Source organism: Apium graveolens, chromosome 9, assembly GCF_009905375.1.
Source record: "Apium graveolens cultivar Ventura chromosome 9, ASM990537v1, whole genome shotgun sequence".
Lineage (NCBI taxonomy): Eukaryota > Viridiplantae > Streptophyta > Magnoliopsida > Apiales > Apiaceae > Apium > Apium graveolens.
In genome coordinates this window covers 12,383,100-12,395,011 of record NC_133655.1, presented here as the reverse complement: position 1 = coordinate 12,395,011, position 11,912 = coordinate 12,383,100, and the positions used below count along the sequence as shown (strand labels likewise).

At 33.9% G+C, this 11,912-nt stretch overlaps 1 long non-coding RNA gene across 1 annotated transcript; it reads right to left on the bottom strand.

The window, feature by feature from the left end:
• Window positions 1-3,140: 3,140 nt before the first annotated feature.
• On the bottom strand, window positions 3,141-10,054 carry LOC141682778 (uncharacterized). The gene is made up of 4 exons (XR_012559944.1): window positions 9,790-10,054; window positions 9,387-9,464; window positions 3,420-3,944; window positions 3,141-3,320 (listed from the first exon to the last, which is right to left on the bottom strand). It is a non-coding gene; the product is annotated as an uncharacterized LOC141682778 (long non-coding RNA).
• Window positions 10,055-11,912: the final 1,858 nt, after the last annotated feature.

The window sequence follows — 11,912 nt, the reverse complement described above, 5'->3', positions numbered from 1 at the left end:
GACTGCCACTCAGCCACTTATGCATTTGATGGACTCCCACTGAGCCACTTACACTATCATGGACGCCCACTGAGCCACTTACACTATCATGGACGCCCACTGAGCCCATGTTGCTTATGCCGACTCGATAGATGGACTTACTTCCCGAACGTTGGGTAAGTAATCAATTCATTTACCAAAACTACAACCTTGTTGCGAATATAAAATATACCATAGAGCCGGATCCCTCAGGTTTTGAGCGAGTATTTAAATCCCCTTTTAAAAGGAAGATCTTAAATATAAAAATGAGTTTTGGGATCCGCTCTAACTTTTAAAAATCATTTTGAAGACTCGAAAACACTTTAAAGAGTGTTTGGAGTAATGCTGATTTAATAAAATAAATCAGTCCCAATATATTTAGAAAATATCTGAATATTATTATTTAAATAATATTCCCATAAAGAATAATTGAGGTAGAAGTTGGAAAACTTATAATTGAAATGAATAGTAAATAATCAAAGATATACTTATACGAAAGTAATATCTTTATTTGAATAATCAAAAGTAAGTTTGATTATCGACACCTTATTCTTTAATAAAATAAAGGATATATCTCAGTAAATAATCGGAGTCATAGATCCTCAAATGAATATTCAAATAATATTCATTTAATAAAATAAACTGAGTCATAAGCCCTCGAATGAATATTCGAAATAATATTCATTAAATAAAATAAAAGAAGTCATAATTCCTCGGATGAATATTCGCGTAATATTCATTAATTAATATAAAGGAGTCATAAGTCCTCAAATGGATATTCAAGTAATATTCATTAATTAATATAAAGGAGTCATAAGTCCTCAAATGAATATTCAAGATAATATTCAATAAAATAATATAAAGTTATCGAATAAACCTTATTCGATTAATAGTTTTTAAAACTATAACCATATATATATATATATATATATATATAATATATATTATACTCGGGAACATCGACTCCCGGTTTAGAAATATGTTCACCCTTTTTATCCCCTATACTAAGGGTAACTCAAATACAACTTATCTCTAGCATAGGTATTATGCAACTATAAGCATTTTAACCAACAGATATATAATTCAAGAATATGAAACAGGCATGCATATATACCATATCACATGCTACAATATATTGCAAGAATTTGCTAATAACAAATATGCATTTATCGCAAGATCATGCATATACATATATACATCACACCAACAGTTATACGGGTAGAAAACTTGCCTGAGCGACTAGGGGTTACAATGGCTCGGGACGAGTCTGGTAACCTATAAACAAAAAGTAAGTTGGAATTAAACCAAAGTCACTTGTAAATCTATACTTTAACCAACTTAGACTCTACCGCTCGCTTTGCGCTTACTGATTCTCTTAAGTCACTCGAGTACCCTCGGCTCCATTATTTTTAATAATTTAACCATTACGAGTTTTAAGGCGATTCCTTCGCGAGTGTCTTACCAACTGCCTAACACTCTTACCATAATTGTTTCATACACTAATTAACCCTTTTTGGTCTTTAACCTATGTTTCAAAGTAAAGCGAGGGGAAAAGTTTCGTTCGCGAAACGCCGTTACTTGAAACGGTCGTTTCTCCTAAACCGTGCATCGGAATCAAACGAACTACATATCAAAACGAAGCTCGTAACATGAACTATCTAAACATGGCAATGGTCAAAATCTAGCAGAGAGTTCTCGGGTCCAAATGTTATGAACAAAAGCAGTCTAAAGTAAATCGGACATTACGACGGCTATGTTTACGCGATTACCCAATTTTATATCACTCCAATTCATCACCAAACAACCCCAATCCATTCATACAACCAAAGTCCATCCTTATCACATCATAACATCCCCAACACTCAACATTAACAATTTATACTTATTCCCCACATGAACTAAAAGCTTTACTTAGGTTCTTTAACTAATTATCAAGATTTACAACTCCAAAAATACCACCAAACCAACTAATCTCTACAAACTCAACCAAACTTTAAACAAACAAGCATCATGCTTCACATATACTATATCAAACATATTCATTCCTAATTACTCAAAACTAAAGCTAGGGTTTGTAGTTTATACCTTCCTTGGAGAGTGGAGAATCAAGAGAATGGCTTGGAATCACCCTTAAAGTCCTTATCCAAGCTTAATCTAAACAAAACTTCAAGAACACAAATTTTAGTTCTTGAAAAACACTATTCACCATCTTCTTCCATGATTTATAGAAAAAGATTGGCTTGGAATTAGAAGCTTAAACTTATAGGAAGTATGTAACTATCCATGGGGAAGCTTAGATAAATACCTTGCTAAATAGTAAGTGGTGGAGCTTGGATCTTCATTTTTTAAGAAAAGAAGCCGAGAGCTTCATGAAGAAATGGAGGAGTTTTTGTGTTTTGTTTGGTGAAAAATGAAATGTTTGCTTGGTTGGTTGAATTTTGAGTTGTTTTAGGTTAATTACTTAATTAACCTTGATTTTGTGTGGTTATAATTCAACCACACTTCCTTCCCTTCAATGTCATACTTATGTCATCATGTGGTGTCATCCTTCCCTCTTTGTCCTCTTCCCATTGGTTGGATGACATCATCCTCTCTTATCCCTTTGATTAACTTCCTAATTGTTTGCCTAATGATCGCTGATCCGTTATACGGTTCGCTTAACTTTCGTTTTCGTTTATCGTTTGAGGGATCATACCCGGGATCTTATTACTTAGGTTCCCTTAACCTTTCTCAATATATTATATTCCTTTTATGATCCTCTCTTATAATCCTTTAATTTAAATCCTTCTTATCGTGTTACCTTATACTCAATTCTTTCCGTATCTAGTGGATTTCCGGGAAAAACCAAAGTGTTCGGAATTGGATTCTGACGATCTTTACATACACTTATATACCATATAGAGTACTAATAAAATCTCAGAATATCCATACCAGAACCCCTACATAGTGTGGCATGAAAAGTTTTCTCATTCAGCATAATCTGCAAAATCACTATTCATAAGGGTTTCAAAAATTTCCAAAAATTGGGGTTATTACACAGATCATGCCAGTTTCTGTTAAGCAACTATTTAAGTAAATAAAGTTTTTCTATTTACTACTTGAACCGCCTCATCCCCCCAGTACTTTAACAGCATTTTAAAATCCTCCAATGGGACCCGGTTTGGTCTATTATCCAGTCTGTCCTCATCGGTGTTGTATTTAGTGTAATGAGCTTTTTTTTACACGAGCCTTGTGTAGTTTCCAAGCATTACTATGGGTAGTATAAACCCATTTCTCCCTTCATCGAGAATAACATACTTGCCCTGTAATATATTAAGCACAAAAAGAATGACTATAATTTATTAATATAATGTAGAAATTTGTAAAGTGATTTAATCTATGTTATAGAGCATAGAAATCACCAGAGTATACTCCCACAATTTCTGTTTCAATTGATCAGGAACAACGTGCCAATTGACATAAGTCAGCGACATATTATCCCTTGCCAATGTCCCCAAGAAATTACTTAGCTCTACTACATCTCCTTCTATATCCGAAATTGCTTACCCTTTGCATTCAAAGAGATGACCACTTTCTCATTAGGGTTCCTTCCATGAACCCTAGTCATTTTTGTCGGTCCTCTACGTTTTCTAGGAGCACGTACTTAATATACCAGGTACAAAAAAAATAAGGTACAATCTTCCACAAGAGCCATGACTTGCTTATCATTTGACAACAGCTGCCAACCACCTTTTCTTCCTTTGTTTGCATAGATTTCTCCAATTTCAGTAAAATGGAGGTTATTTTTGACCAATTCCATAAGCACAGAATAAGAAAAGGATTCAACGTCTAAGCCCATCACAATGAAATGTTTTCCACCAATATATGATGTCTTCTTAAACTTCCCTTCATAGTGCAACCTCACATTAACTGTTGTGTCGTCTATCCTGTTAAGAATAAAACATAAAAGCCAGTCAAGTTTATAAAAATGATAATAGACAGCTTAAATATTTATAAAGTTAGTCAGAATAAAAATATGTATACTGCACAACAACAAGAAGTGCTGATATTTTTATACAAGAAGTGCTGATATTTTAGTTAAATATGTATCAGAAATTAAAACAAGAAGTGCTGATATTTTTATACAATCAAAAGAGTTCAGAATAAAAATATGTATACTGCACAGCAACAAGAAGTGCTGATATTTTTATACAAGAAGTGCTGATATTTTTATACAAGAAGTGCTGATATTTTAGTTAAATATGTATCAGAAATTAAAACAAGAAGTGCTGATATTTTTATACAATCAAAAGAGTTCAGAATCATTCGTTGTGTTTCACTGATTAAGGAGAACAATAACTTGCAATTGGGTTATTTACATACGCACGTATGCTTCTCATCATCAGTAGAACCAACAACAGTTAAAACCGACCAAAGTCTTAAACCTAGCAGACTGTTCTACCAGCAATAGCAAGAAAAGTACTACATAGACACACAACAGATTTGATCAATATAATTACTTTTTATGCATAATACACAATTTAGCAATATAATTACATTTTAAAAGATTCAGCAATAGCAACAGAACCCAGATTCCCAGACAAATCAGGGAGTTTTTTATTATTTAAAAAGAATGATTAATATTTCTAATCAGGCATTAACAACAACAATGTGCCATATGCCAAGAAATAAAAACACAATAAATTGAACAGGCTAACAACAAAAAATACAAATATAGACCAAATCTACAAAAAAACATATAATCTCCTGAAACTAACAGTTAAAATTGAACGTAAATATCAATTTTAGGATGATTCAAATCTGACATAACAATTAACCATTAAATCTGAAACATCAAACAGTTTCACGACATTTGATCAAATTACAAATAGATAGTGGACAATATATTTTAATCTGGAAAATAAAACATGACTAAAATCGAGCAAAGTAATTCTCTATAAGAAACAAGTTATGTGATCTAGGGAGACATAAATGTATTTTGTATTTGGGGGACATCATCTCTGAAGCAACTCCCGTCGCCAACTTCAAATTCTATTCCAGGATCAATATCGATATCATCTAAAGTAGTGGTTCTGATCTCTTCTTCAGTTGCATTCTCATTCTCAGCATCACACACGTCCCTTGGCAACTTTTTAATACCATAATGAACCATTTTTTGAATTGGATCTTGAACATAAAAGACTTGTTTCACTTGCGATGACAGAACATAAGGATCATTTTTGTGGCTTAACTTATTAAAATTTACTTTTGTAAGACCATATTCATCCTTCTCCTCTTTGTACCAACAACATTTAAAAAGGACCACGTTAAAACCCCCCCAATAATCTAGTTCAAAAATTTCCTCGACTGATCCATAGTAGTTAACATTCCCAACTACAGGATTTTCGTCTTTCGAACTAGCAAAACTAGTGGTCTCTACAGTTACAAAAACACCACTATTTTGTGTGATACACAGTGAATCTCTGGACTTGGTATGGAATCTATATCCGTTTACTACGTAGTCGGTAAACCGTCTCGCTGCTCTATTAGGACCCAATGCGAGAACCTCTAAATCTCTAGAAATCGAGTCCTTACTCATAACCTCTTCTTTTAACCATATCCAAAAATCTGAAGTGTGCGTTTTTTCCCTTTTAAATCTTTTCGAAGTTGCCTTACCATCCAATAAAACTCGATGCTCCCTAGAAAAATGAAGTTTACACGGTCTAAGAAAGGTAAACAGTGATGAAATAAAACTGAATTAAATGAGAAAAGGACTTAAAAGCTTACCTAATCAGACTCTCTATTTCATTATTGCCGGAGTTGAATATAACATATTGATGAGAAGCCTTCCAATCTGCATGTTTCAATTTATAGACTTTTCCATCTTGATTTTTTTTTGTTCCAATATGGTACTCCAAACTTGCATTTCTTGCAGAATGAGACATGGTATCTTCTGTTTCTCCTTCACCAGTCAAAAATCTTGAACAGAATGTGACACATTCTTCTGCCAAATAACCTTCTGCAATTGAACCTTATGGTTTACTTCTATTTCGAACATAAGATTTTAACTTTCCAAGGAACCGCTCAATAGGAAATATGGACCTAAGTTGTACTGGTCCTCCATATTCGACTTCCCGGCACAAGTGAACAAGAAGGTGGACCAGTATATCAAATAATGATTGTATAAAAATCATCTCAAATCGACAAAGTATGTCGACAATATCTTTTTGCAGCTTCTTGAGGTCATTTAAATCGATCACTTTGCTCCATAGACCTCTGAGAAATGTGCCCAGTTTGATCAACGGTAATGCAACCTCCGACTTTAATGTTCTTCTCACGACAAATTGTAAAAAATAATGAAGCATGAAATGAGTATCGTGGCTCTTGTACCCAACCACCTTTTTCTCACTTATGCTTACATACCGACTAATATTCGAAGCACAACCGTATGGCAGTTTTGCATTCTTCAATACGGAGCAAAAGATTTCTTTCTCCTTTTTTGTCATGTCGAATATTGCAGGTCTAATTTCATATGACTTTCCATCAGCAGATAAAACAGGATGAAGGGGCTTTCTTATATTCTGTTCTTGTAAATCGAAACGCGCTTCTAAATGATCCTTTGACTTGCCACTAATATTAAGTAGAGTACCTAATATTTTGTCACATACGTTTTTTTTAATGTGCATGGGATCAAGGTTGTGTCGAAGTGGATTAGGTCTCCAATATGATAAATTAATAAAAAATTGATTTCTTTTTGAAAGGAGATTCGTTTTTAACCTTTTTCTTGCCCATCCCGAAATGGTTTTCGTACCCCTGCAACAACTCTTCAATATCAGTTCCTGATAGAACTGGTGTAATCTGTCCCATTTCAATATCACCATTAAAGTTATTTTTATCCAGCCTCCACTTATGTGTAGGCTCAAGAAACTTCCTATGGTTCATGTAGCACATCTTTCTGCTGTGTTTTAAATAACATGAAGAAGTCTCGTAATGGCAAACAGGACAACCTAGTTTTCCCTTCATACTCCAGCCGGACAACATTGCATATCCGGGAAAATCACTAATGGTCCATATCACGCGTGAACGCAACTTAAAATTCTAGTTAGTCAAGGCATCATAAGTTTCAACGCCGACATCCCATAATTCTTTTAACTCCATAATCAAAGGTTGCATATACACATCAATATTATTGCCTGGAGAATCTGGACCCGATATTAGTGTCGAGAGTATCAAGTTTTCTTGCTTTATGCACAGCCAAAGTGGAAGGTTATAATTTACCAACATAATTGGCCATGTGCTATGAGTTAAATTCGTTGTACGATACGGGCAGAATCCGTCTGCTGCTACACCTAAGTTCACATTTCAATGTTCCGAGGAAAAATCAGGATATTGAGCATCCATCATTTTCCAAGCCTCGCCATCAGCCGGGTGTCTTAGTTTCCCATCCTTTTTACGTCCCACTGCATGCCATGTCATAATCTTGGAAAACTCTTTGCACATGAACATTCTTTGCAACCTTGGCTTTAGTGGAAAATACCTCATTACATTTGTCGGCACTTTATGAATCAACTTCTCCGGCTCGTTATTAACACCACTGCCTTTTTTCTCTTGTACAACTCACCTTGAAACTCTACAAGTATGACATTCATCTTTATCTTTATTTTCTGCCCAATATAACATGCAACTATTTGGGCATGCGTGTATTTTCTCATAATGAAGACCTAAATCCTTAATGACATTCTTTGCAGCATTGAAGGACAAAGGCATGTGGGCTTTAGGAAACGCTTCTTTCATTAGCTTAAGCAACTCCCCAAATGCGTACTCACTAATTCCATGAACACATTTTAAATGATAGAGTCTGATCATGAAACCTAATCAAGAAAAGTTAGTACATCCCGGGAATAATGGTTATTTTCCTTCCTCAACCTTTCTATAAAACTTTTGTGCCTCTGCATTTGGTCTTCCTCCACAATTTTCCCACTTTTTACCCATACACTTGAACATCTCTTCTAAGTTATTCCCAAAATCCATCCCTGTTTCGTAATCCATGAAGTTAGTACTAACCTTTGGCTTCATTTGTGAAGTTTCATAAATTCATTTGACATGTGCTAGGGAAGGACCACTACAAACAAGATGGTCGTTGATGACCTCTCTTGTATGCCATTTACGATCAATACAGTTTTTGTAAGGGCACTTCATTTCGTTGCCCCTCGCACAAACTGGGAAGGCATTATCTAAAAAATCTGTCACCCCTTGTCCGTATTCTGCGTTATATCTTGGTAGTCCTATCCAAACGTTACTCTCAGAGTCCATTACAAATGTCTAAACTTAGTTTAAACCTACCTTCACCTAGAAAAAATAGAGTAGATATGACAATGAACTTAAGGTTTTATACTTGACTAACAGAGAGCCTGCAAATAACACAAGGTGTACAAGAAGTAAAATGTGTCATGCAGTAGTTAAGAAATAGTTGAACAAGACATATGGCGATACAAGTAACAAGAGAGTGATGAAAGTAAATGGAGGTGCAACAAAGGCAATGAAGCCGTTACTGGGAAACTTTTATCAGTATGACGGGACTCCATTCTCAAGGCAATGTACTGAGAAATGAAGGAATGCATTTATGTCGAGAAAGATGAAGGTGAGACCAAAGGAGTCTACTGGTACAGAAAGGAATTTTAGGTTGATGAGCATTAATATCCTAATGGCGAGTATATAATTCTATTATTATCACTGCATTTACTTCAGTAAGTTTAGATACTTGCAAGTCAATGCGGTACAATAAGATAAGAGTTATATAGTAACTCGATGTAATGAAATAAATATAATACCATTCCGGTTATCCAAGAATTTCTAAGCTCACTAGTAATTTTTCCTGTTGCTTCAACTTTCTGATTCTAATCTTCAATGCTAGTGACATTAAATTGAAAACTAATGATGAACACAAGTGCATAGAAATATAAACAGAGCTTATCAGGGGAACTAAAAGTGAAAAGAAAGCTACTGCATCCATTAACATTAAAAATAAAAATACATCAGAAGAACATAAACATCATAGATTAAAGTACCACAGAAAAACCTAAACTTTAAAGTGTTACCATTACAATCTAAAATCATCACTACTGTTGTAAAACTGAATAACATATGATCATGACATCTTTCTTTATTTATACTGTTGTAAAAAGAGAGAAGTGAGTGTAAATTAATACCAAAAGAAGTATAAGGCTAAAATTGTTCCTAAATAAAACATAAAATCAAATGAAAATAGTACATACATCACCAGCAATGCACAGTCCGAAACAGATCAAGTTGATTACTAAAATAGATCCGCAAAATCATATCAAAATAACAACGCACATAAATACATAAAGTTAGGATTCGAGTATAACCTGATGAGATTCTTCGAAATAATACCAAGCGCTTTAATCGCCGCACCAATCAAGCTACTTCCAGTGATATAAATCCCCCTATCAAACATACAATACAACATCAGTAACATTCAAAATCAAATCAAACTAAATTACAGTTATATATACATTATTACAGAAGCCTAAAACACAGAGAAAAGAAACCCTAAATTATAAGTTTGAAACAAAGGAAATTATAAACCCCAAATCAAAAGCCCTAAAAAATAAACCCTAAATCAAAATACTAAAGCCCCAAATCAAAATAGTAAAGCCCCAAATCAAAAGCCCTAAAAATAAACCCTAAATCGAAATACTAAAGCCCCAAATCAAAAGCCCTAAAAATAAACCCTAAATCGAAAAAAGTTCAAAATATCTGTAAAATTACCTGCAAAATCCACCAATGTAAAGCCCCCAAAGTATCTGCAAGTTGAAAACGAAGCTCAGATTTAGAAAATGTTGCCCATATTTAGAAAACGAAGCTCAGATTTAGAAAAAACGTTGCAAAATCCACCAATTGAAAGTTTAAAGAGTGAGAAGGAGAGAGTGAATATCAGCCTTCGAATATCAGCTCAGATATTTGGTCGCCCAAAGAGTTTAGAGAGAAAGAGTGAGAAGGAGAGAGTGAGAAAGAGTGAGAGGAGAGAAGGAAAATAAACTGTGAGAGTGAGAAGGAAAGAGTGAGAGTGAGAAGGAAAGAGAGTGAATTTTGTTAGGGGGGGGAATAGCCGCCCAATTTATTGGCCTGGGAAAGTGTGCAGATCTGTGTCTCAACAATATTTAATTATTTCTCAGTATTTTATTAAATATTTACAATTTTAAATATTATAATAAAATTATATAACTAGTGTAAAATATATGTCAAAATAACACGTCAATGATAAAATTAATCAGAACAATTATTTGTATAATTGAATTATCGAACAAGAATTTTAAAAAAAAATAGAAATCATTCGTGACAAGAATCTATAAGGAACCCGTGTTGACCGTAATTTGACTATTATAAAAACACACGATATAAAATCTATTTTTTTTAAAGAAAATTACACATCTCTAAAATTAGTAGGTAATATTATCTATACGGTTGGATCGTTGAACAAGAATTTTAAAAAAATAGAATCACCGCTCGGGACAAGACTAGGTTATAGGAACCCGTGTTCACCGTAATTTGACTATTATAAAAACACACGCTATAAAATCTAATTTTTTTTAAAAAAAATTACACATTTTTAAAATTAGTAGGTATCATCATCCGTACGGTTGGATCGTTGAACAAGAATTTTAAAAAAATAGAATAATCACTCGGGACAATACTAGGTAACAGGAACCAGTGTTGACCGTAATTTGACTATTAAAAAAGCACGTGATATAAAATCTAATTTTTTAAAAAAAAAATATAAACATCTCTAAAATTAGTAAGTATCATCATCCATACGGTTGGATCGTTGAACAAAAATTTTAAAAAAATAGAATCATCACTCGGGACAAGACTTGGTTATAGGAACCCGTGTTGAACGTAATTTGACTATTATAAAAACACATGATATAAAATCTAAATTTTTTAAAAAACATTTAGACATTTCTAAAATTAGTAGGTATCATCATCCGTACGGTTGGATTGTTGAACAAAAAATTTAAAAAAATAGAATCACCACCCGGAACAAGACTACGTAATGTGAACCCGTGTGCACCGGGGTTTGATTATTAAAAAAGCACGTGATATAATTTTATTTTTTTAAATAAATTACACATCTCTAAAACTAGTAGGAAACAACATCCGTATAGTTGGATTAATTAAAAATTATTTAAAAAAAATTAGAACATGAATATAACAAATAAATTTTAAGAATAGTACAATAACTAACACAACATTAAATAACCTATTGCAACACCAGAAAGCAGATGCAACGCTTGAAGTGCCACGTCAGCAACTGGGCCTCACCGTGAGCCACGTTAGCATTTTAGGCCACTAGTGCCACGTCAGCATGCTGACGTGACCTGCCACGTCAGCATGCCACGTCACCAGTGGGTCCCACATATGTGGTCCAAAAGGCTGACGTGGCATGGCACGTCAGCACCCGTGGGTCTCCAATATGCCACCTCAGATTTATTTTCCACGTCAGCATTTATTAAAGAAAAAAAAATCTAATACAACGCTTTGACCTCTACTGTTACATGCTGCGCAACAGTAACAGTTATTAGCAATGGTAGCTTCAATGTAATACAACGCTTTCACCACTGTGTTGTAATAAACTGAAAATTTTGTAGATAATGCAACGCTTTTCATGCAACGCTGGATAAAAATAGTTTATGTTAAGTACTTATATGTTACTTTTTCAAAATCATAAGTAGTCACCCGTACTATTTTTTATTTTACACTACTAGAATTGTGTCAATAGACATCGGTCCTTAGATATCAGTTGCTCAAACGACCGATGTCAAAAGTATTTTAGACATCGGTTATTTATAAAGTGATGTTACTGCGTTTATTAGACATCGGTCAATAAAATA